A 27695-nucleotide genomic window follows, 5' to 3' on the forward strand; every position below is an offset into this window, starting at 1 on the left:
TATGTGTATTCATAGGTGTTACATCAGACGTATACCATGTGAGGATATAAACATTTCAATGATTTCATTATATGCATGTATCGATGGGATTAGAGATTTATGAATTGAACCTAAGTAAAACACTAAATATGTATAATGGCATGCCATGAACAAAATAATTGATTTTCTGATTTAAAGTATACTCATTATGGATTTGATCGTGATAGTGATTGTACTGGATGGATCGGGTGTCACATACCAATACGTATACGTGCATTGGATAGAGTGTCACACTAACACACTAACATATACTGGATTGGGTTTTACATACCGACACATGTACATACATTTGATTGGATGTCACGTACCAACACATGTACATGCATTATATCGGGAGTCACATTCCGACACATTAATATACATTGGATCGGATGTCACATTACGAAATATATACATACATTGGGTTGGGTGTCATATTCCAACATACTAATATGCATTGGATCGGGTATCACATTCTTACATACTAACAATTTAGGCATGGGTTTCATGAGAGGATCATTGACTTGTTGTATCTACTTGTTAGTGAGAATATAGAATTCTACATTGTTCCTTAAAAGATGATTGTATTGTATGTTCTGTATATGTATCTTTTTATGTAGTGTTTACATGTTATATCTCATTAATGAATGAATTGTGTATGATCAAGCCCAAATTGGGAGGTAGTGTGGTAAGTGATGACCGAGGGTTCAGGTGGTACTATGATTACTTAGAGAAGTTGTTTGTGTCCCTAAAGTGTAAATTAGGGTTGTGTCATGTCCGAAAGATTAAATAACTACGTGTCACCTTGGAAGGAGATCAACAATGAAACGGTTAACAAAGCCTTGATAGAAAGTTATATGGAGTCAAGGGTTCAGTAGTGATGTGGAAGAATTAAGGATATGTTGTGAGTGCTTGTCTAGATTTGTAGTGGTTACATCTGGAATTACCTCGAGGAGGTAGATTGATTACATTATATCCAGGAATGGGGAAAGTAAGATATTAGAATTAAGTGTACTAGTATGCTAAACTAGTATTCGAAAATGGTAAATATTGAGGTATGAACAGTCTTACCATATGTTTTCCTATAATACAATTTATTGTATTCTACGGTGAGTATACGATTGAACAATGATTCCTATTAGTGCAGGTGGTTTATACAGATACTTCTCTTCCTATGCCTCTTTTGTGTAGTCTGGTTGCAAGGTCAGTGATGTTAGGCAAAGCCGAAGACAATCTTCATCATCTTATATTTTTCCTTCCCTGTGGAGGGAGCTATGTCAAGTGTACTGTATTTTCTAGCTTGAAATCTTAAAAACTCTTGTACATGTTTAGACTAGATCCTTGTGGAAGTTAATAACTTTACAAGTTAACTTTGAGTCGTTTAGAACTCATATTTTATAAAACATTACGTTAATTTCTTTTACTCGTCAGTTTTCTTAATTTTACGCATTTTAAAAACGTTTGGGACTCGAGGGTTCTCCTACTTAGGTGTTATCGTAGATGCCCTTACGGCCCGATTTGTTTGGTCGTGATAAAAAATTATATTTAAGAGGGGTAATACAGAGATTTTAAGAGTAACTTTTTGCATCTTACATATCACAATTAATTTTAAAAAGAGAAAAGGACAAAAAAAGATATACATAATTAGCACACATAGAGAGGTGTCACGCCACCTTACATTATTCATAGGAACTTATATTTTACTATTCCATATAATCTTCAATTTTTGTTAAATAATATGTACATTATCTTTAAAAATAGTGTAATGATTTGGCGTTCACAAGCAACACACATTCATCATTACAAGTTTTATTAAAGGTGAAATGATCTGGTGAACCCTTATACTTGTATCAGTTTGTATTCTGGACCCTCCTACTTAATCTTTTGTCAACTGAACCCTTAGACTCAATTAAAAGGAGACTTTTAAGGCCATCCAACCATGTGTGTTGCTCACTCTCTTTTACATAAATGACATGTCATATCCACATGAGATATATTAATACAATGTCATAAATATTTCATAACCATTTTTTAAAATTTTTAACACAATTTATTTAATAAAAGGTAAAATAATAAAATTTTAACTTATTCTTTAGAGTATTATTTCACCATTTTATGTTCAACTTTCCGTCAACTTTATTACTACGATTTCATGGTTTGCATTTTCATATATTTTTTGTGTGTTTGGTTTGATCTATTGGTATATTTGTTCAATGAGAGGAAGCAGCGGTGAAGCTATTAGTGAGCTATTATGAAAAAGTAAAAATTTCATACATCTGATTTCCCCATTTTACGGCCAAAATCAATGGAGAAAGCAATCATCGCCATTGTTGCCGGCAAAATAAATATACTCTCATCTTCACCTTTGTACATCCCCACCACACACCATCACCATTTCCTTTCCTCCTCCAACTCCCACAAAATTAACAATCTATGTCATCGCATCATCAGATCTGGCCTCCGACGTGCACCACCAACGCCGCTTCACTCTCACTCACTGCGATTTAGTGCTCTGACGAGTACCACCAAATAAAATTTGTGGACCAAAATGGAGACAACTCATCCACTAACAAATGATGACCCGTCTTTATATTAACATCCCTCAAATAATCTTTACCCAATTTCCACGACCAAGAATCAAGACTGATTTTTTAGAAAAACCCTTCATTCACATCTTTCCATTAGTTTTAGGCGGACTGCTATAGATAGTTTTTCTTCAATAAAACCAAAAGGGGTGGCAGTTTCTTATATCTTATCTCTAGTATCCCTTCTTCCTTAATTCAATTCAAATGATAGGACTTATCATTCATACATCAATGTCTATGAAAATGAAAGCCCCGTGGTGAATCAATGGACTTAATTTATATCAAAGATCTGATAAATATGTTAATAGATATTGAATAAGGAAAGCAAGTTGGGTTTAAAATTAAAATTGTTGAAAAACATTCTGAAGAAGGAAAAAAAATGTTGGTTTGTGATGAAAAGAATTCTGACAAAGGAAAAAAATATTATGTTTGGGATGAAATTGGCTAAAAAGGACGGTGTAGTGATTGAAGAAGAAGAATTTTTTAATTAATTGTTTTTTGAATACTTATTTAATTTTTAATTTTTAATTTATTTTAAATCCAAAAATGCCATTCACTCTCTTTGAGAGTGTATAGTTACATGCTTTTGCCAACTCAGACATTCTAATAACACATAAGTCTAGTCAATGGTCATAGGTATTTCTTAAATTGTGTTTTATTGAGTTTAAGGGCTAAGTTGACAAATGATTAAGTAGGAGGGTCAAAAATACAAACTGATACAAGTATAAGGGTTCACCAGACCATTTCGCCTGCATGAAAAGTGGGAAGTTCTCAACTTCAAAATTTGATTATGATTTTTCCCATGTAGTGCATCAAAATCATATTGATAGCATCAAATTAAATAGTAAACAGTAAAATTTTAATTATCTTTCAAGAAATTATAAATATAAATCACTTAAAAAAGTCTGTCCAAATTATTGGTGATAAACTTAACATAAAAGGGACAAAAATACCTGAACTATTTTAAATGGTTTTAAAATATCCCCCATTCACCTATTGGATTAAAAATATCCACCAGTCCACCTTTTTGGTCCTTAATTACTCTTAAAACTAACAACCTTTTATTTTTTAACTTTTATTATTAGATATTAGGTGATGTCTTTTTATTGGATGAATTTAAAATTCAATCCACTTATTTTTTTTACCCACCTAATACATATCAACATTCTTTGACCCAAACCCAGTAAAACAATTTATCAAAAATAATAGATTTGATATTTTCTTCTCGGCCCCTTAAACCTATAACATATATTCTTTTTTCCTCCTTTCTTATTCAATAATTTCAAGATAAAATTAATGAGTGAATTAATTAGTATTTAAATTTGAAATGGACATACTAGTACTTGAATTTTGTTATATCAATTAGAACTAAAAAAACTCTTCTTGATTGTGTTTGCATTTCGTCTTTCTTGTTTCATTATTTGGGCTCACACCCATGTGAAAAGATTCACTTTTTTAAGGGGAAGTTTCACTAGAGAGTTCTTCTTAATCGTGTTTTTATGATGGCATTAAGGTAATCTGACTTGGCTCTTTTTTCTTTATTCTTTTTGGTTCATACCTTTGTAGGAGCCATTGTCAAAATAATAGCATAAAATTTTGTTCTAGTAGCGGTCCTGCAAATAAAAGTATATTCAGAAAAGCATAGACAAAAACTCCATCTTTACAATGGGCATACATAATATAAATGGCTCACCTTGCAGATGATGTGTGGATTCCCGGTTAACTACAAGAAATGATCTAGTTCTTGTAAAAACAACACTGAACCTTCTTATATTGTTAAGAAATGAGAAATAATGAATTCTATCAAAGTCATTATGTTGTATAGTTTATAGGACAATGGATATGATAATAACTTGTCTCTCCTGACCTTGGAACTGCTCTACGCTTCTAACCTTTATATAAGCCCAATCAAAGATTTGAATTAGCGCTCTTTTTATTTTGAGTACTTACTGCATGTACGGTGTAATTATGCCAATATATTCCTCTTTGAGACCTTTGTTCTGTATGAGATCTCTAATGATCTCTCCTATCTTGCTTGCTTCGATCCTGTTGAACCATAATGGGTTGTGTTGGAATGCATGCGCCCACCAGTTATTTCGGGATTGGTCCCTCGATGGAATCACAGTGCAGAAGTAAAAGTGCGGAAAATAAATAGCACAAAGTAGATCAGACACAAGATTTTTACGTAGAAACGTCCTTGCTGAAAAGAGCAAAACCACGACCTGTCACACAGGACTATTCAAACTATTTTCATTAATCTTCTCAAAGTAAAAGTAAAAATAAGCTTACAAACACAACCATGAGATTAACACCCTAATCTCACACTAAGTAATACTCATATTACTTAGCTGAGCCAAATCAATAATTTTATTTCCTACTAAACCAAATAATTCTAGTTGATCTAGACTTTAAGAACCTCCAAGGATAACTCTAGCCACCAACTTCAATCCAACTCTGTTGCACCACACATCAACTACTTCAAGTTGACACTCCTATGCAACTTTACCCAAGAGAACACCAAAACAATTGTGTAAAAGCATGACTAGAACAAATATGATTCGATTTACTAACTCTAGTTAATACGCCTTAACCTAAGGCATAGACAAATGACTAATCTACAATCCCCTATGCATTAGGATTAGATTTACAATTTATGGACCTAAGATACAAAGCTGTAATTACAAGAAGACGCTTCAGTACATCATTTGGTTCCTTGTTGTATGAGCAGTGTTCTTTCTTGAAGATGACCTTCTCTTTTCAAGCATATGTATTTTCAGAGATAATCCAAGTTTAGTTTGCCAAATCTTGAATTTGTATTTTTTGAAAGAGATAATATCTAAATGAACACAAACGCCTTGGTACCACCCATTGTCTAAGAGACACCCTCTTTGGAAAGACGTGCACCTACCACATCATAAGTGGCAGCTTTTCTGACAATTGTCTTTTCGTCCTATTACTTTGCCTTCTTGCAGTGACCAGGTCCCTTGCAAACATTTCTTATTAAGTTCTTGAGAAGACGTTCTATCTCTATCTCCTTTTCAATGAATGAATTATTTTGTTGTTTGTCACGTTATCTAAGTCAACCATAAATATTTATTGATCATTAAAATAACAACTTCGTCCATTCTGATTTGTGTAGTACGTTGATGCCTCACCAACCTCTAAACAATATCTTTACAATTGTACCCCATTATAGATTTGGACAAAGAGAACTCACCCAGTGACTGTTACGACCCTTGAGTACCCCCTAGCTGTAACTGGCGTATTCGACCTCTCGTAGGTCTCATACAAGGCACATAGATCTTTCATTGCATATAATACTCAAAATAAGCAATAATTTAAAACGTTCTTCTCAAACAAAGAACACTTTCATTAATAAGCTAGCAAAAGACTTTAAAACATCTAACTTTACATTATGTATCATGAAGCATTCTAATAACTTTTGGAGTACCACATAGGGACTAAGGGATACGCTCAAACTTACTTGTCAAATAAGAAGTAAAACGGTCGTGTCAAGTAAATAACCCAACTAGTGAGGTTGGGATCGTTCCCACGAGGAAAATAGTTTTGACTTAACTTAAACCTAATTGTTCGGTCAATTACTTCCTTGGAAAGCAAAAACAATAAAAGGGGGGTTTCTATTTCTAAATGAATGAAAATAACTAACGATATTGAAAGAGACACTTAACAGCTTTGAATGTTGGAGTTTAATCAATTAATCAAAGTAACTAGGGTTTACGTGTCCGACTACGTGTGTTGCTATCCTAACCCTTATCTTTACCTCATATTAAGCATCGTATTCGATATTTGACTAAGTTATTACCTCGTACCAATCAATACTAGCCTATTAGATAGTATACACTAAATCTATGTTGAAAATTCTTTTCATATTATCTAACTCCTTGGTCCGGCAAGTAGCATTAAGGCGAGTTCTAACGTTGTCCATCCGTTAAAAAGACTTCTAAGCGAAAGAATTATTAATACATGCAAGACACTATTCTAGAATTGTTATTTTAGTTAGGTTTTACCTCATTATATGCCTATGGTTCCCACAACCCTAGTGATGGAGTTTAGTTACCCATAGTCATAATCACAATATTCAAATATATTATATAAGAATTCATGTACTTACTTCAATGAGAAAGAGTAAAATCCGAAAGTTCGCTTGATTAATCAACAAAAATCATCAACACCCAATGATAAAAGTCTCAAGATAACCTAATAATCCAGCGTCTGACAATATTCAAAAGTCCAACAACGGTCTAGAGTCTAACCAATACGGAGTCTAACTATACAAAGTCTAACCTCAAAAACGAGGTTTTTTGAACTATTTATAGAAAAATAAAAACCTAATTAAACAAGGACTCTGTTTGCTGGAAATCTGTCAAAACGCGGCTGGGTCGACGGACCTCGCGACGGATCGTCATGTTCACGACGGACCGTCATGGACTCCGTCGTCCCATACTTGATGAAATTTCTTCTTCTGCTCTCTTAATTACCCTCGACGGCAAGTATGACGGACCGTCATAGGCTCAACGGTCCGTCGAGGGTCTTCGTTCCAAAACACTTCAACTCTTTGAATATGGGTACTGGGACTACTTCTCTGAACTTCATGACGAACCTGCAGGACGGACCATCATAGACGGACCGTCATGGACTCCGTAACCCCACACTTGGTCAGACTTCCCCATCTTCCTTCAGCAGCTGCACTACGCTGCCACCTACGGACCGTCACAAGCATGACGGACCGTCACAAGCTCCGTAGGTGGTCTCTTCTGCATTTCTTCGCTCAAAAACCTCCGCATACATCTTTGAACAGATTTCCTGCAAATAAGGAGAAACTTATATAAAAATTAGCACAAAAAGGCTTTTGGACACACTAAACTTAAGGAAAAAGTATTAATAATACCGTGAAACCACGGTATATCAACACCCTCAACTTAAATTCGTTGTTTGTCCTCAAGTGACGCACTATGACTCAATACAAAATCTTTGTACAATAGTATCCATGTTTTATCCTTTGCAATCATTTGGCTATCAATCCCGATTAATCTCATCATATTTATGCATGCTATCACTATTAGGCTTGAATTATGTGGGATCAGAACATGACACACACTCACCATGCACTAACACCTATCATATTCAATTTCTCACTGAGATGCTAATATTTCCGGCATTGCAACTAGTGTCCTCACTTTGAAACAAAATCCTAATTTTTCACACAATGATTTCAGTTTGAGTATAAGGATTACTTTTCAACACTCGCTCTCAAAACAAAGTCACACTCATTCATACCTATTGCCATAAGCTTGCCCTTTTTTTCACTGCCTTAAGTTCGCTATACAACCCTTAGGATCACGATAGGACTTTCTTAGCTTGTAACATAGGCTCAGGGTCAGGTAGGGTATATTTAGGTATACTTTAGTGACTTTTTGCCCTCCTTGACATATCGGCTAAACATACCATTTTCTATCATTTTATGTCGCCCAGTTTCTCATATTCTTTCACCTTGCTATTTTCTCTTCTTTCTTCATTTGTGTAAGTGACTCTCTTCTTTTCTTGCTTGTATTTCTTGTATATTTTTTTCTTTTTCTTTACTTATATTTCAACTAATTCTTGAGTAACGTTACTTTTGTTCTTTCTTTCTCTTTGTTCTTTCAACCCCACTTTCCAGAGCATTCCTCATAATAGCCACCCTCAACTCATGGCTTTGCCATGAGTCAAGGTACACAATACCCAAAGTTGGGTCAAGGCCATAACGAAGGTTGTTTACTGCATTAGCCACCCTCAACTTATGCTTTTGGAATAAGCTGAGGTGCACATGTCCAAGGAGGGACCAGGGCCAACACATTGTTCCCAGAAAAGATCAGTTGGGGTGAGAAAGAAAGGTCTAATTTAAGCTCAAATCATTTGGATCAAAGAAGGATAAATTTCATTTGGTTTTCTTTTATTGAGGCTAAACAATGGGCTATATTAAATAAGAGCCTATGATCCTTTCCTAATTGTCTATTACAACTTACTTTTAGCAGGACTAACCAGGCAAGTTCTAGCTCAGTACAAATAGGGACTATTCAAATCTTCCTCACACTCACTTGACATCTCATCACTCTACCAGATTATCAGACATCTAGTTCAAATTTTAGACTTAGGTTCATGCAGTGGTGTACCTCTATGTCATGCTTAGAGCCACACATTTATCAATTACTATGCCTGGTCATGCATCATTTTCCATTTTATCATGATATCATTTTAGCCGTCATTCTCCAGAATTAAACTATGCACACACGATATAGACATGCCAGTTCAACATAAAAAGTAATCAGTCTCTTGGGGAAAAAGAACATAGGCAAGAAAACCCCAAAAGAGGATAGTGAATTGGGCTACTCAGACTTCACCCTAGCACTCACTTTCCATTTACCCCACCCCCAACAAAAAAACATGCAATTGTCCCCAATGCATAAAAATTACTAGAGTGGTAGGTGAAGCAAACCTGTGGCGCAAAGCGCCGACGATCAGCAAGCTGGTGGGTCCGGTTCCCCGGAACCCACTTCCTCTGCAATCTGGACACCCTCAGTGGTGTCCTCAGCAACAACCGCACAAAAAAATTTAAAATAAAATGACAATACTATAGTAACTGTGACACACGACGGGCCTGGTGACGGCTCGTCGTGACTATGACAGACCGTCATGGGGTCCGTCGTGTCTTACTTAGACTATGTATATATAGAGAACCCTTAAGGCAAGTCTCTGACAAGTATGACGGTATATGCAGGATGGACCGTCACAAGTACGACAGTCCGTCGTAGGTGTCCGTCAGAGGACACTTGAAAAAAATATGGAGACCCTTAGGAGAGGGGTCTCTGGCCGTCATAACGGTCATGAAGGATGGACCGTCGTGGGTATGACGGTCCGTCGTACTCTTCTGTTTGAGGACACTTAGAAAAATGGAGAGAGACCCTTAGAAACAGGGTCTCTGACAACCAGAACGGTTGTGCAGGACGGACCGTCGTCTCGACGGTCCGTCGCATGTGTCCGTTGGTGACTCTTGCAGAGTGATTTTCTGAAGAATTTCCTGGTGATGTGCCTGCAAATTTAAAACCCATTAGTAGAAAATGCTACCATTACTAGAAAGAAAGAAAGAAATAAAGAAAAAAACTATAAGTATTGGGTTGCCAGCCAACAAGCGCCTTATTTAACGTCGCGGCACGACTGAGGACACTTGATTACTCAGCCTTCATCTAGATGGTATGCCTCTATCATTTCATTCACCGATGCTTTATGCCCAAAATAGAGTTTTATTCGTTCTCTATTCATCTTAAACCGCACTCCCTCCTTGGCTTGTAACTCAACGGCTCCATGAGGGAATACTTGGGTAATCAAGTAAGGGCCAGTCCATTTGGACTTGAGCTTGCCCGGAAGACAAGGCAACCCAGATCTGTCCAAAAGCACCAAATCCCCAACCATAAACTCTTGTGTTGCACTTTTCTGTTCATTCTCCTTCTTCAACTTTACTTTGTGGGATATGGCGGATACCGATTGGAGCTCACCACTCTGCCTCATGGTCCTACACACGTTGAAGGTTGCTTCTTCATTGTTCAATCGAAATTTCATCTGCCCCTTTTCCATATCAACTAAGGCTCTACCTGTAGCAAGGAATGGCCTCCCAAGAATAATAGGCACTTCAAAATCGACTTCACAATCAAGAATAACAAAATAAGCCGGAAATATGAATGACTCAACTTTTACTACCACATCATGGAGTATCCCTATAGGCCTTTTCACTGTTGGATCAGCCATCAGTAGCCGCATCGCAGTGGGTTTTGGGTCACCCAAACCCAAATTGTTGTAAATAAAAAGGGGCATGAGATTTATGCTTGCCCCCAGATCACATAATGCTTTCGCAAAATGTAATGACCCGACTGTAAAAGGAATAGTGAACGCACCCGGATCTTCTTTCTTTTGCACCAGAGATCTTGTAGCAATAGCACTACAATGCTGTAGTCTATCATCATCCTCGAAAGTGACCGATCTTTTCTTTGTAACCAGATCTTTCATAAACTTGGCATAACCGGGCATTTGTTCAAGAGCTTCTACCAAAGGGACATTGATAGAAAGCTGCTTCAGCATTGTTATAAAACACCGATATTTACCATCCTCGGTCTTTTTCACTAATCTCTGAGGGAAGGGTGGTGGTGGTCTAGGCATGGGAATTACCTTCATAGGGACTTCTGCATATTTTCCATTGCTCTCTTCTTCCTCGACACTACCCTTTACCACCTTATCATCATCCTTTCTCACATTTTCCTCATTAGACGGCATACGTGGGTCAATGGTTTGCTTCCCACCCCAAGTAGTGATTGCCATACAGTGCACATCATTTTTTGGATTTTGGACAGTGTTGCTAGGAAGAGTGCCCGGTTGCCGTGTGTTCACTGTCGCAGATAATTGGGCCATTTGCAATTCGATCTGTTTAATCGATATTGCATGTGTATCAACTTTTTGCCCAATACTAGCTAAATCACCCCTTAAGTCTTTAATGTGCTCATCACTAGCATCGAACCTCCTCATCATTTTGTGCAACATATCCTCAACTAGTGCCATACCATCTCCACCATCCCTAGGAGTAACTTCACGATTTTGAGGAGGGACATAGGGCCCATTCCTATCATTTCTGTTACCGTAGTTACCTCTGTTGAAGTTTTTGTCGCGGTTGTAGTTTCCATCTCGGACATAATGACCCTCACGATTACAGTTACCATAGTTCCGACCTTGGTTCCCTTGACCTTGGCGCCAATTATCCTGATTTGAGTCTTGGGCGCTCGGTCGGAAACCCCCCGTCTACTCATTTACCGCATAGGAGTCGTCCGCATAATAGCATTCATCATTAGATTGTGGTTTCGACAAGTAGTTGACTGCATTTATCTTTTCTGCACCCCTAGTGACATGTTTTATTACCAACCCAAGCTCAGTTCTCATCTGAGCCATTTCTTCGCGAATCTCATCTATGGCTGGGTTGTGAGTGGACTGTACTGCGAAGGTGTTACTCCCTGTATCAGACTTCCTAGTACTCCAAGCTTTATTATTCCGGGAGATTTTCTCTAATTTTTCAGCAATCTCAGCATAAGGACATTCCCCATAAGATCCACCTGCTATTGTGTCCAACACCGCTTTATTATTATCATCCTGTCCCCGATAGAAGTATTCCTTCAGTGACTCATCATCTATACGGTGATTTGGAACACTTCTCAAGAATGAGGTGAATCTATCCCAAGAACTACTAACTGACTCTCCTGGTAGTGCCACAAAGTTATTCACTCTGTCTTTGTGGTTTAGTTTCTTGGAGACCGGATAGTAGCGTGCTAAGAAAACATCCCTTAGTTGGTTCCAAGTGAAGATTGAGTCGTATGGGAGCTCAGTGAACCATATAGCAGCCTCTCCCGTCAGTGAGACAGGAAACACTCTGAGCCCTATTACATCTAAATCCAAATCAGGCCTCCCTACACAGCTTTTACACGCTGCCCTTACCTTAGCTATATGGGCATGTGGATCCTCAGAAGGTAGCCCTGAAAACAAACCTCTGGCAGTGAGCATTTGCATCAGGCTACTAGTTACCACAAAGGTGTGGCCTATGGGTAGAGGAGGTAAGACAAGTGGCCCATCGGAGTCTGCTATGTTATCAGAGCCTCTGTAGTATGCTTGGGGCCGTGGAACGGGATTTTGTCCCCTCTGTTGGTGTTCACCCGGAGCATCGGGTAACAACTGACCATGAACATCAACCGGAGCTGGGATGTTCTGGTTTGGGTCATCATCATTTATTCCCAAGTTTTGATTCATATTGCGTAGTGTACGCTCTAATTCGTGATCGTAGGGAAACAAGGGTTCTCTTCCTCTCCGTGTATTTGGCATACAAGGAGGGTGGTTCTGCACGAATCAAAAACAATAAAACAAAGTAAAATCAAGAAAATATCAACTAAACTATAGTAATAAGTTTAAGTTAATCTAAAAGCTACTTTCCCCGGCAACGGCGCCAAAATTTGATACGCTCAAACTTAATTCTCAAATAAGAAGTAAAGCGGTCGTGTCAAGTAAATAACCCAATTAGTGAGGTTGGGATCGTTCCCACGAGGAAAATATTTTATACTTAACTTTAACCTATTATTACTATTGTTCAGTCAATTACTTCCTTGGAAAGCAAAAACAATAAAAGGAGGGTTTCTATTTCTAAATGAATGAAAATAACTAACGAAATTGAAAGAGACACTTAACAGCTTTGAATGTTGGAGTTTAATCAATTAATCAAGTAACTAGGGTTTACGTGTTCCCCATAGGTTCATAACTTGATAATTCTAACTATAACAATTCTTTCCTAGCATCTTGCATGCAAAGTGATAAGTTATGTATTTCTAAATCCTTGGTCCGGCATCTAGAAAATCTCACTCCGCACCTTGGTCCAGCTACGTCTGTTGCTATCCTAACCCATATCTTTTCCTCATATTAAGCATCGTATTCGATATTTGACTAAGTTATTACCTCGTACCAATCAATACTAGCCTATTAGATAGTATACACTAAATCTATGTTAATAATTCTTTTCCTATTATCTACCTCCTTGGTCCGGCAAGTAGCATTAAGGCGAGTTCTAACGTTGGTCATCCGTTAAAAAGACTTCTAAGCGAAAGAATTATCAATACATGCAAGACACTATTCTAGAATTGTTATTTTAGTTAGGTTTTACCTCATTATTTGCCTATGGTTCCCACAACCCTAGTTATGGAGTTTAGTTACCCATAGTCATAATCACAATATTCAAATATATTATATAAGAATTCATGTACTTACTTCAATGAGAAAGAGTAAAATCCGAAAGTTCGCTTGATTAATAAACAGAAATCATCAACACTCAATGATAAAAGTCTCAAGATAACCTAATAATCCAGCGTCTAACAATATTCAAAAGTCTAACAATGGTCAAAAGTCGAACCAATACGGTGTCTAACTATACAAAGTCTAACCTCAAAAACGAGGTTTTTCGAACTATTTATAGAAAAATAAAAACCTAATTAAACAAGGACTCTATTTGCTGGAAATCTGTCAAAACGCGGCTGGGTCGACGGACCTCGCGACGGATCGTCGTGTTCACGACGGACCGTCATGGACTCCGTCGTCCCGTACTTGATGAAATTTCTTCTGCTGCTCTCTTCATTACCCTCGACGGCAAGTATGACGGACCGTCATAGGCACAACGGTCCGTCGAGGGTCTTCGTTCCAAAACACTTCAAATCTTGGAATATGGGTACTGGGACTACTTCTCTGAACTTCATGACGAACCTGCAGGACGGACCGTCATAGACACGACGGACCGTCATGGACTCCGTAACCCCACACTTGGTCAGACTTCCCCATCTTCCTTCAGCAGCTGCACTACGCTGCCACCTAAGGACCGTCACAAGCATGACGGACCGTCACAAGCTCCGCAGGTGGTCTCTTCTGCATTTCTTCGCTCAAAAACCTCCGCAAACATCTTTGAACAGATTTCCTGCAAATAAGGAGAAACTTATATAAAAATTAGCACAAAAAGGCTTTTGGACACACTAAACTTAAGGAAAAAGTATTAATAATACCGTGAAACCACGGTATATCACTAAGCCCATGCACAACTTAAAATAAATACTTAGAAGACATAGAAAGAACATTGGGGTCTTGTCCTTGAATCTATGAGGCCTCACCATACTTCATCTTCAGCCCTTAGAAACCTATCCATCATCCATACAATACCAAACCTCCAATCCCTATACTTTAGTCAAAAAAGGAAAAGAAGGGTTAGCACATTGAAGCACTAAGTAAGGAAGCCATGCAAAAACATGAAAAAATGGAAATTTAGTATAGAAACATGCTTTTATGATATTTTGATAAAATTTTTGTTCATAAGACATTAAAAGATATAACACCAATCAACATTCACATAAAGACATATTCAACTAGCATCGCTCATATAGCACTTAATTCCATATATAAAAGCAATCCATTTCATCATTTAGACTCTATACCTAAGGTTACTCTAACACTTACCTAAGTAAGACATAAACAGAGCACCCATACACGCTCTTCGAGCACGCCAACGTGATCCTTAAATCAACCTTAGATAAGGCCTTTCTAATTAAACTATCTAATATTAGGAGAACATACACTTAGGGGACTTCACACAATGGTCTTGGAAGACCTAGGGAACTCACTTTAGCATGTTCAAAGCCTACTTGGGCGATGTGTAGATAGCGTCTCATTCAACTACCTACAATTTGTAGAGCCTATCCAATAACTAGAGTGCATATCGCACATGATGAGAATATAATTTAACTGACATAGACCATACTACCTAGGTATGGAATCCGGTGTCATAAGACCCCACACTGTGGAAGCTGTTCTATTTGCCAAAGGTAGAACAAAGACACATCTCATGAAGGAACATGGTTTAAGGGATATCAAAAGGCTTCTTTGTACTCTAGTCTTATACTCAAGTAGATCTACAACCTTAAGCATATCCACTCAGTTCTTTACCTTGGTTCTCTTAGAGTAATTTCATTCACATAAGTGTAATAGAGAAGGTACCATCTCTAATCCTACCAACTCATAATACGATTTTCAAAAAGGTCCCCACAAGGGCTGTTGATCAACGTTCATTCAGATAGCTCATATGACTTTCTTAGCGATGGTTTCATGTCATTCCAGCCAACCTACCTCTATGTCCATCATTCAACTCAAGAAGGGGCACCAATACAGTCTACCACTTTCAGTCTCCATTAGTAACCTTCTTTTCATATTCAAGGTTTCACATTCTTAAACTTCTTTTCATATTAAATGTTTAAAATTATTCATTCATAGAAGGCTACCTACTTTAGGTCTACCGATCCTAGACATTCATTCATTTATACATATTTGACAAGGGTGCCTAAGCCTACCAAACACATTCACATAACTTTCATACATTAAGGAGAAGGCACCTGAGTATACCAAATCTAAGAATTCATAATCTAGAAACTTTTATGTATTAATAAGGGACAACTAAGTCTACCTAATTAAGACACCATATCAACATATAATGGCTCTTCATAGTATAACATACTCACATATTAGAATTTAGAGGACTCAAAACTTTCATCATAATTCACTCATATTGTACAAGATCACCTTCACATTACATTCACATTATACAAGATCACACATATATCATACAATAACTTTACCATATAGATACATGTATGCCATTACTCCTTGTACATAGTTACATTACTTCATTTAACGAACTTCACATTAACATTCACGTACAATATAACATAATACTACTACAATTCACATAATAAAGTCGAAGAGGACATGATCATAACATATAAAACAAATAAACACCGCCACCATAAGTGGACCATACCACACAATATCATTTCTATATCAGTCCTACATTAGTAAGGGAATTAGGACAACTTACCCTCTTCGAATAGCCAAGATCACTATTCTTGAACATCTCCAAAAATTCACATTATAATAGCATAATTAACAATATAAATCAACTATAAAACTCATTAGAATCACAATTCCATCAGCATCAGGTCAAACGCAATAAACCCACTTTGTAAGCCAAATTTAGGGATATGGGAAGGTCAAGTATACATGGAGATTTTCATTTTAAAACAAAAATTTAACATCAATAATATCATACCTAATGATTTAAAATTGTTTTATGGAAGAACCCTTAAGTTAGAGTGAAAATTGGACTTCTTCATAAACATTAAAATCTACGAAATCACATTGAAATTGGCTCTAAGGTTATAACTAAACTTAGATAAAGAACCCTCATACCTAATTAGAATAAATACAATGATAATTGAAGAAGAAAGCCATTGAAATCCATGGACCTAGCTCCATTTTACATCTCAAGATTCCATGGAGTTTTGAGATAACTTTTTTGAGGGAAGCGTTTTTATTTTAGGAAAAGTGAATAACGAATTTTAATTCTAGGTATTAGTGTTTAAACTAACTTAAAATACCCTAAAATACGTAAAATAACCATCCATACATTTAATTAGCCATGGGTGAAATTTACTAAACCACCCTTGGCTTGAACGACTCTAAGACAGAATTGTAGGTGCTCACTTACGACTCCCACTTATGGAGCGTAGGTGGGTTGACGGCTCGTCCTACTAGTTGTAAGTCTTGTTAGAGGCCCATACATGGGAACAAAGTCTCCCTAGGCTAAGTATTGACCTACGGAGGTCAATTATGCCTCATTATTTAACCTACTGGCCGTAGGTCGTGCCAACTTTGGCAGTTTTGGGATTTAACGTATAGTCCTCCTCGAGGACACTTTGGGTGGTCCTTGGGGAGTCGCGCCCGTCCGTTCAATACCTAATCATGAACATCAAGGGTCTAGGGCATTTATAGAAGTGGAAAACATCAAACAACACACCACTTCCGAACAACACATTAGAACACACTAGCATACAAACGACTAGTGTCCGAACATCTTGGTTGTTCCTTGATGTTTGACCTCAAATTCAACCAAACTGACCTATAAACTCTTATAGTATTAAATTAACAAGAAAATAGCACCAAAAACTCATGTGAATCTCTAGTTCATCCTAGTTCATTTTGAGGGTTGTAATATTCTCCCCCACTTGGGAATATTCATCCCCGAATGACACTAAAACCCTTACAACACTTAAAAGGGTAAAGACTCAAGACTAGACACCCAACATCATAAAATCAACAATATATTAAAAATAAAAAAGCTAGTATTAATATAAACTCCACATTTAAGAGTCTCAAAACGCAACAAGAAGGTAGGAACAACATCTAGAAACCCATCATGCATACGACTTCACATTTCTTATTTCATATTTGGAGTAACTTCTTTCTCCACATAATAGAATGCTTAATTAAACATTTCAATAACATGCATAATTTCAAATAAAAGCAAAATTATGTTAAGGGCTTCAAACAGTCAATTTCCTCCATTAATCTTCATCAACAAGTAATTTATGGCAACTCTTTCACCTTTGAGACCTCTTTCCTGAAACGGTTCCATCAAATTGATTTAAAAAGTTGTGTTTTCAAGTGGGTCTTTCCAATCTCAAAATTTATGTTATGAATTGATTTGTTTATGATTTATTTTAGAAATTATTAATATATTAACATTTAATCTAACTCAATTATGATATATATTGATGGATTGGTCTAGTTTGTAGAAGATGACTTTTACCCCTTAACCCTAGGTTGTGATCTTGATGAGAATCGTGTAATCTTAGTTCAATTGACATTGTTATTGGGTGAATTACTCTTAGATGATGTTGATGTATCAATCATGAATATATTAGGGTGATTTATAGTCCTATCATACTAGTTTTTGAGTAATTTCTTTAGAATATGACTTTGATCTATGTTTCTTATCTTAAGTTATGAACTACTATTGGATTTTGATGTAGTGATTAAATTAGTCTTGTTATCATGTTGGTTACGGTTATATGATGATACTACACCCTAATTGGGTTGAGTAAGGGTTTATGGTAAGACCTTGATGATGAATTATGAAGGATACTGGGTAAGTCTTTTGAATCCTATTTTTTACTTCAATTACGGTTAATTGTTATGAAGTCATCATGTTGTATTGGGTTTGCCTAATATTAGGATTTATAGGGTAAATAAGATGTTGAATTGAAATGTCTTGACTATTGTTTGTGAGGTGTTGGCTATGATGTAAATTTTATAAGGATAGTAAGTGGTTTACCAATGTGCCTTATTATGAAGTGATATGTAAATGTGCAAACCCCACTTATATGAATTGTAATGAAAGGATCATACTGATGCAATTCTTATTGAGATATGATGGTGATGATGGTTATTATACAAGGGTTAAACCCTATGACCTATATTAAGTAATGATAAAGGCATTCAAAAGGGACATAGCTTAACACTGAGTGCACATGACAATAGGAAATGATGACTTTCCATAGATGAAGATTCACCCTATAGTTGTATATAAGGGGTTACTCCCTATGAGAGATACTAATCAATTGGATTCCCATGAGAGGAGGCCCCAATTTCGAAGCGGTATGTAGTGGGGGATTATACCTATCTCTTAGTTCTTGAACTATGTTGCCCCCATAGGAAGACTAGCTAGTGGATCCACCTAGAAATCTATTTTAATGTTTGGTTTTACTTTGGTTGGTAGACCACCGTCCTTTGGTGTAAGGTTTTACAACACCGGATTCCACAATTAGCTCTTGTGGTCTATGTCGGTTAAGGCAAGTTTTCCCTAAACAAAAATGTAGTAATGAAGCACAAACTAACTAGGGAGACTTGACAGGTAGACTTAGCTTAGGTACGGGTATGGGACTCTACCTATGCCTTGCAATAGATTACCTTGAAGGGAACGAAGGTGGTTCTTATTATGTATGTATATGCTTATAATTGTACATGATATGTATATGATGAACTTGCACATTATTGATAGTATATGTTATTTGTGTCACTTATGAATATGTGATGGTCTACATTGTCAAAGTATGATGATATGTACCCTTAAATGCTATGCTATGTGAAGAATGAGGTTGGTCGTGATTCTAGTTGGGTTACTTGATTGAGTAAGGTTATGGGGCTTTGCTTGGTCATTGCACTTGTTGACTTGATAAGGGTTGTGGGTAATTATCTTGATTTGGTTATATTATAATGAACTACTATTCATGCTTGTGGTTACTTCTGACTTGATGATAGAGTTGCTTGAGTATATCTACAATTACATGATATGCATGTTGACTTGACTAGATTTGATGTTGTAGGTTTTGTTATGTACATGCCTATGACTTAATGAGCATGTCATTTTGATTTTGTATGGTCTTGTTGAATGTGCATAAAGGTTTTCAAAGTAAATTGCATACTTTATGAAATGTCCCTTCTTAGAATGATTTGATATTATATGTGCATATGGTCTCATACTTAGTACAAATGGTGTACTAACCCCATTTCTTCCTTTTTCAAAACATTTTAACCGGTCGTTAAAGAGATTTTGGCGACGACTTTGAAAAAGGCTTGGAGTTCTTGATCATCCAAGTTGGGTAGGTCCTCACTTTCCAAAGGCAATGCAACTATCAAACCTAAGATGTTGCTTTAGTTTCAAGACTCTTATGTTCTTCTCTTTTCATTTGGATATTAAACGTTGTATGACCTATATGTGGTCTTGTTTCATTGATGTATGGGCTAGTCCTAATTTGATATACTTCTATTAGATGGTTATGAGATGAAATAACTATTTGAGACGATGTTATGTTCTATATATTTATGTGCAATAAAAGTAGAATACTAAGTAATCTTCATGTACGAAGGGTATATGTATACTCGATATATATCTTTTTTCGTGTATGTAGATTTAAACCTCAATGTAGAAGTAGTAAATTTTTTAAAATTTCTGCTAATTTTGACCTATGAATGTAACGATGTAAGCTAAGAGGCTAGTCTTAGTCCTCAAAGAGGGCCATGACGCCGGTTACATCTAGGGGTATTCCTGGATGTGACAGGGTTCTACCACCAATACTCATCATTATAAGGTAACTCATTCCCACCATAAATCAATATCACAACCATTCCATATCACTTCTACGAATCACACGTAGTCTTTTCTCTCCCTCAACCCTGCAATACAACCCTTACAAGGTAAGCCCACTTGACCATCACATAAGAACAAGGAAAATACATCATATAACAGAACTCTACGACACTACTTGGAGAATGAAGAAGTTAAACTTTCTTAGAACTCAATAGCCTCCTATTCATAATGCGTCGCACTTCACTTTATGAACAAGCCTCTACTAGATGTGTTTTTTTAGATAACTTAAGACCATCCTACAACCTTATACTTTGATACCACGTTTGTTACGACCCGGACCTCCTCCCTAGACAAAGAAGGTGTATTCGACCTGTAGGAGGTCTCATACAAGCCACATAGATATTTCATTGCATACTATAATCAAAATAAGCAAGAATTTAAAACTTCCTTTACACAATAAGAACACTCTCATTAATAAGCTAGCGAAAAAGTTTAAGACATTTGGCTTTACATTATGTATTATGAAACCATCCAATAACTATTAGAGTACAACATAGATACTAAGCCCATACACAATCTAAAATAAAGACTAAGCAGGCATAGAAAGAACATTGTGGTCTTGTCCTGGAATCTATGAGGACTCATCGTGCTTCATCTTCAACCCTTAGAAACATATCCATCATCCATGACATAGAAAACCTCCAATCCCTACACTTTAGTCAAAAAGGGAAAAGAAGGGGTTAGCACATATAAGCACTAAGTATGGAAGTCATGCAAAAACATGCAAAAGGGGCATTTAGTATATAAATATGCTTTCATAACATTTTGATAGAAACCTTCATAATAAGAGTTAAAAAGATATAACACCAATAAATATCCACATATAAGACATAATCAACTAGCATCAATCATATAAAACTTAATTCCACATTAAAAAATAAGTCATTTTTTCGTTTAGACTCTCTACCTAAGGGTAATCTAACACCCCTCTAAGTAAGACACGAAGAATCATCGCATACACCATCTTCAAGCACACTTAATTAATCCTCAAAAAAGCCCGCCTAGATAAGACTCTTTCTCATTCAACACTACAACATAAGGAGAACATACATCACTTAAGTCATTTAAGATTCAATCAAAAAATTAGGGGACTTCACATAATGGTCTAGGAATGCCTAGGGAACTCACTTTAACATCTATAAAGTCTACTCGTACCATATGTAGATAACGTCTCATTCCACTATCTAGACATTGTAGATCCTATCCAATAAATAGAGTGCACATCATACATGATGAGAATATGAATTAACCGACATAGACCATACAAGCTAGGTATGGAATTCGGTGTCATAAGACCCCATACAATGGAAGGTGTTCTACTTGCCAAAGTTAAACCTAGCACACATCCTTTGTAGGCATATAGTTTAAGGGATATCAAAAGTCTTAGTCATAATATAGTCTCATACTCAAGTAGAGGTATAAACCTAAGCATATCCACTCGGTGCTTTGCATTGGATTTTATATATTAAGTTCATTCACATAAGTTTATCAGAGAAGGTACCATCACTAAGTCCACGAACTCATAATACAATTTCTGAGAAGGGGTTCACAAGGTCTGTCAATCAAGGTTCGTTAAGATAGATCTTATGACTTTCTTAGATATGATGTCATGTTGTTCCATCCAACCTTCCTCTGAGTCCATCATTCCACTCAAGAAGGGGGAACCATTACGGTCTACTACTTCAAGGCTTCATTAAGAACCTTTTTCTCATATTCAAGGTTACACATTCTTAACTTTCTTTTAATATTAAAGGTTTCACATTAATCATTACTTGAAGGGTACCTATATTAGGTATCCTATCATTGACTTTTATTCATTCATACATACATATATGACAACGGTGCCTAAGCCTACAAATTCAAGAGATGACATTCACATAACTTTCATACGTCAAGGAAAAGGCACCTAAGTCTACCAAATCCAAGAGTTCATAATGTAGAAGCTTTCATGTATCAGGAAGGTACAACTAAGTCTACCTAATCAAGGTACCATATCAACATGTAAAGCCTCTTCATAGTCTAGCATCCTCATATAGAATCATTTAGAGGAGTCAAGCCTTTCAGCACTATTCACTCAATTGTACAAGATCACCTTCACATTACATTCACATTGTAAAAAATCACACATTTATGACACAATAACTTCACCATATAGATTCATGTATGCCATAACACCTTGCACATAATCACATTACTTTATATAACCAACTTCACCTTATACCATCACATACACCTTAACATGATACTACTACAATTCACATAATAATGTCGAAAAGGCCATGATCATAGCATATACAGCAACTAAGCACCACCACCTTAAGTGGACCATACGACACAATAGCAATTCTATATCAATTTTATATTATTAAAGGGATTAGGTCAACTTACCCTCTTCCAATAGCAAAGATAACCATTCCTTAACATCTCCATAAATTCACAATATAATAGCATAATTAACAATAGAAATAAACTATACAACTCATTAAAATCACAATCCATCACCATTATATCATATGCAATAAACCCACTTCATAAGCCAAATTTACGGATTTGAGAAGATCAAGGGTTCATTGAGATTTTCATTGTAAAACATCAATTTAACATCAATATTATCATATCTAAATATTTTAAATCGTTTCATGAAAGAACCCTTGAGTTAGAGTGAAATTTGGACTTTTTTATAAACTTTGAAATCTTTGAAATCACTTTGAAATTGGCTCTGAGGTATTAGATAACCTTATATAATGAAATATCATACCTTATTAGAATAAATAACATGATAATTTAAGAGTAAATCCATTGGAATCCATGGCCCTAGGTCCATCTTTGATCTCAAGATTCTATGGATTTTTAAGAAAACTTTTGGGAGGGAAAGATTTAAATTTTAGGAAAAGTGAATAATGAAGTCTAATTCTAGGTGTTATTACTTAAAGCAACTTAATATACCCTAAATGTAAAATAACCATCCATACATTTAAATATACAAGGCTGGAATTTACCAAACCACCCTTTGCTTGACCGACTCGAAGACAAAATTGTAGGTTCTCACTTATGGCCCCCACCTACGGAACGTAGGTGGGTTAATGGGTCGTCTTGATAGTTGTAGGAATGGTCAAAGAATTTTCAAAGGGATATAAGTCTACCTAGGCTATTTCTTGACCAACGGAGGTCAATTTCGCCCCGTCATTTTACTTACCAGCCTTAGGTCATTCCAACTTTGGCAGTTTTGGGATAAACTTAAGGTACTCCTCAAGGACCCCAAGGGTGGTCCTTGGGGAGTCACACCCAAAATTTCAACTCCTAAATATTAACATCAAGGTTATAGGTCATTTCTACAAGTATCGAGCATCAAACAACGATCCACATTCCACAACAACACATTAGAAAACACTATATACCACATAAACAACTAGTCTCCGAATATCTTGGTCGTTCCTTGACGTTTGAACTCAAACTCAACCGAACATACCTATGAACTCTTTTTAACATTAAATCAAAAAGCTAACATCCCCTAAAAATTCATGTGAAGCTCTAGTTAATACTAGTTTATTTTGAGGGTTGTAAAAGTTACCAGATCCCTACATTTGTGTGAAAAATTAAAACACCTAAAATATATCATTTCCCCCATTTGTGATGATGACACACAAATATTCCTCAGACACAGTTTAATCATTCATTTCATTATCATCAGTCCCAATAACAAGGTTCTGGTTCCTTGTTATATCTCTATGTTAATTTAATTACTAAAAAATGATATCTCCAAACTGACATTTTCTCTTTTTGATGATAATAGACTTATTCACCAGTTCCCCTATTAACAAGAGCTCTTAAAGTAATTGGAGTTTCATCATCTTCGAAATTTTCAAATCATCAGAACATCAAAACAACATTTTCCCCCTTTTTGATGATGAAAAACTTCTTAACTTCTTCCCCCTATCGGCATGTCCTGTTTGAGTAGTTATCATTTATTTCCCTATCGGCATGATCATGTCTCTTCAAGTATATAGCATTTATTCCCGCTATCGGAATGATAATTTTTCTTCTAGTAGATAAAATCATTGATGTCATACCTTAACAATTTTCCCCCTTTTGACATCATAAAAAAGGATTAAAATGGTAAATAAAGTTAACATAGATGTAGTTCAACAAAATTCATGCCCACTTGGGAAACACTAAGCATGAGTAAAAATGCATTATTTAATGAGACAAGTCAGTAAAAACAAGACATTTTTTTTCATTTACAAACCAAAGATCAACTAGAAGAGCATTTCACATATTATTAAGAATGAGAAGCAGAACAATGCCTACACATTTTCGATAGAAAAATAGGAATAAATGATGAATGATTTAGAAAGTTAGGAAGATAAGAGATGACTTAGAGGTATGGGTTTGAAATAAAAGAATTAGTAGATCATATTCATTAGCATGGTATTTTCAAAAGCTTCTATTAAAGATTGGTGCCTAGACTTCATACTGAACCTTCAAGGCTGAAGTTTTTTTTATCATGGTCCCTCGGATTTTGTTGTTTCAAACAATTTAAATATCCATGTTTGTAAAATAAACTATCATAGCTTTTATCAGAGGACCGAGTTTCTCATAATAGAAAGATTGGTAAAACCAAACTTATTCAAGGCCTCGAGATGACTAAATCAATAATTGAGGAACAAATTTTTTGTCATTTTCATTTATTTCAGGCAACCTCTTTTTCAGAATACTTTGAGTTCTCAAAATATCAACCTTTTCCTTTTTGAACATCATCTTTCTCACCATCTTCTTTTTGCCTGTAGGACCTGGTTCTTCTTCACACTTAGAAACATCTTCATTAGAAAAATCTACAATAGGAAGAGAGGGTGTATACATTTGAAGTGTTTTTTAGAATGTGTAAAATAAGGTTTTTAAATTTTCTTCTTTTAAAAGGGTATCGAAAATTAATATGGAGTATGAAGGAAGAGAAAGAGAGTATTATGTGAACAAAGGTTTTTGTATTCAAAGATGGGACAATGGTCAGATAAATAAATGACAGACATGTGACCATTGAAATTGTTCTCATGCATTATTCAAACTGCAATGTTAAGCGCTCTAACCCTCGAAAACGGACTTGGTCCCTCTATTTAATTTGAATGTGATTGTGTAGACCTGTCCTCCCTCCTTTTTCTTCATCCTTTTTCCCTGTGTGTATAACTACAAAAGGTATGAGACTAAATTTGCTAAAACATACATAACTGAAAAACAAGGATGTGAGATCCATTTGCATAGTCATGAGAGAGTTGATTGTTACAGACATGATCCATTCAAGAATGTTTTAACGTTCCCATCATCAGCTTTATTATTTCATCCAGTTCTTTAAGAGCTTCGGGCTACTGTTTGATCTACAAGAAATGAGCACATCAAGTTGCACTTGCCACATTTCTACCTCACTTGTTGATAGAGCAAGTAAAACTTTCCTTATAGTTCCCCATGAGTGAGCGATCAACGTACAACATAAGCTACTCATGAGGTAATCTTTCCATAACTTGATACCCAACATAATCAGCATCACAATGTACTCCAAATCAAAAAGTCTCTTGTGGACAAAATAGTACTGGGTCCCCTATCTTCATCAAATATCTCAAGATTTTCTCAACAACCATTAAATGTTATTCCTTTGTACCAGAATTGAATCTCTGAATTCATCTACATCCAGCTCCAAGTTAGTGCTCATGGGAGTATGTATTGTCTGGGCATCCATAACATAAAAATTTTTCAGCAACTCTTCTGTAATGCTACTAGGTACTTGTCTTTGATCAAACATCAATTTACCTGAACATTGTGATATCTTCTTCGATGTAGCTAAGTTCGAATGAGTTTATATAATTTGTCCTTGCTTAGGGCTTTAGTGAACAAGTCCTCCACTTTATCTTCAATTTTTCAAAACTTCATGATAACATTACTCCTCCTTAACATTGTCTTGACTTCAAGTATGTTATGCCATTTGAGAAGCTCATTGATATACTTTTCATGACACCCAAGGGTACCTTTTGAAGTTTTCTTGATCTACAGCTCCAAGAAGAAATTTAATTCTTCCATTATGCTCACTTCAAAACTCACTATTCATGAGTGCAACAAAATCTTCACACAACACATCAAATGTTTCTTCAAAGATGACATCATCAATATGTACTTGAATAATATGTAATTCTTTTTCTTACGATTTCGAAAAGACAGTTTTGTTAATTTTACCTCTTTTGAAGCCATTGTTGATTAGGAATTTTGACAACATATTAGATTGTTGGGGAACCGAGAGAGATAATTTGGTTCTTTCAAACTGAGTTTGATAAGCTTCTCAATTCTCATCTTAAGAATTCACATTATCAGTTTGAATTGCATCATCTTTGTTCAGCATCGTCTACAAGATCGGGTCCATCATCAGGTTCAGCATTTGCATCAGTCTCCTTATATTGTTGGATTCATGATGTGGATGTTCTTTAGCATGCTCATTGTTTAGATCATCTCTATAAATTTGAAACATTTCGTCCATCTCAGAATCTTCTTTGTTTTGCAACATATTTCTCAATTCTTCAAGACTCATGAAAAATCATATGAATTTTTTTTCAATGCACACATTTTATGCAGCAGATAAGCCTTGATGGAGGAAGATTATCTCTTAAATACTCTTTCAACATCATTGAGATTACACTTCTCAATAACATTATTTTGGTCACAAAACATGTAACATTCATCACTTCAACCCGAAAGTTCATTGAAAGATAAAAAGTTTGCATATTTCACATGAATGATAGTCTGATCTGCTTTTTTTAAACAATATCTTCACAACTTTTGTCATCTTCAAATATCATTTTGTGTATACTGGGACCAGGGCTCCCTAACACAGGTTTGTGAAGCAAAGCAGTATCCACATGAGCACGTCTCTTGTGTCATGCCTCAGCATTCACAACTTGGGAACTAAGGCAAGTGCGATTATCAGTACGAGCAGTATTCAGATCAACAATATACATGTTCTTGCATATTTTTTCTTTCAAGTCCTCACTAGAGAGAGCAAGTTTATGACAACACTTTTTTCGACACAATTACAACTGTACGTCGCTCATCACAGATCTGTAAAACACTTAAAGATTGTACTTCAATTGTTGATATAGTACACAATTTTACAAGACTGTTTCACATACTTTCAAGTCCTACCTTCATCTAGAGTATACCATTTCTTACCATTGCCACAAGAGACACCTCCACCTTGAATTACATTGAGAGAGGGAGAGGACGTTTTGAAGTTTTCTCAGTTATGTGTTTTGAACATTCACTATTCACAAACCAACACTAACTGATGTTCCCTACTGTCACTTGCATAGAAAATCACTCGTTAGCCTTTGGAACCAATTTGAGACACAGTTACCATTAAGGAGATAACAGAGTGATAAGATTTTTTTTTTGTCTTGTGAGGT

The 27695-nt window shown here is 36.0% G+C and overlaps 1 pseudogene; it reads right to left on the bottom strand.

Moving 5' to 3' along the window:
* Positions 1-4204: 4204 nt before the first annotated feature.
* Positions 4205-27695, bottom strand: part of LOC107003700 — a 57922-nt pseudogene continuing 34431 nt past the window's right edge.

The sequence above is a fragment of the Solanum pennellii genome, chromosome 11, assembly GCF_001406875.1.
Source record: "Solanum pennellii chromosome 11, SPENNV200".
Taxonomy (NCBI): Eukaryota; Viridiplantae; Streptophyta; class Magnoliopsida; order Solanales; family Solanaceae; genus Solanum; species Solanum pennellii.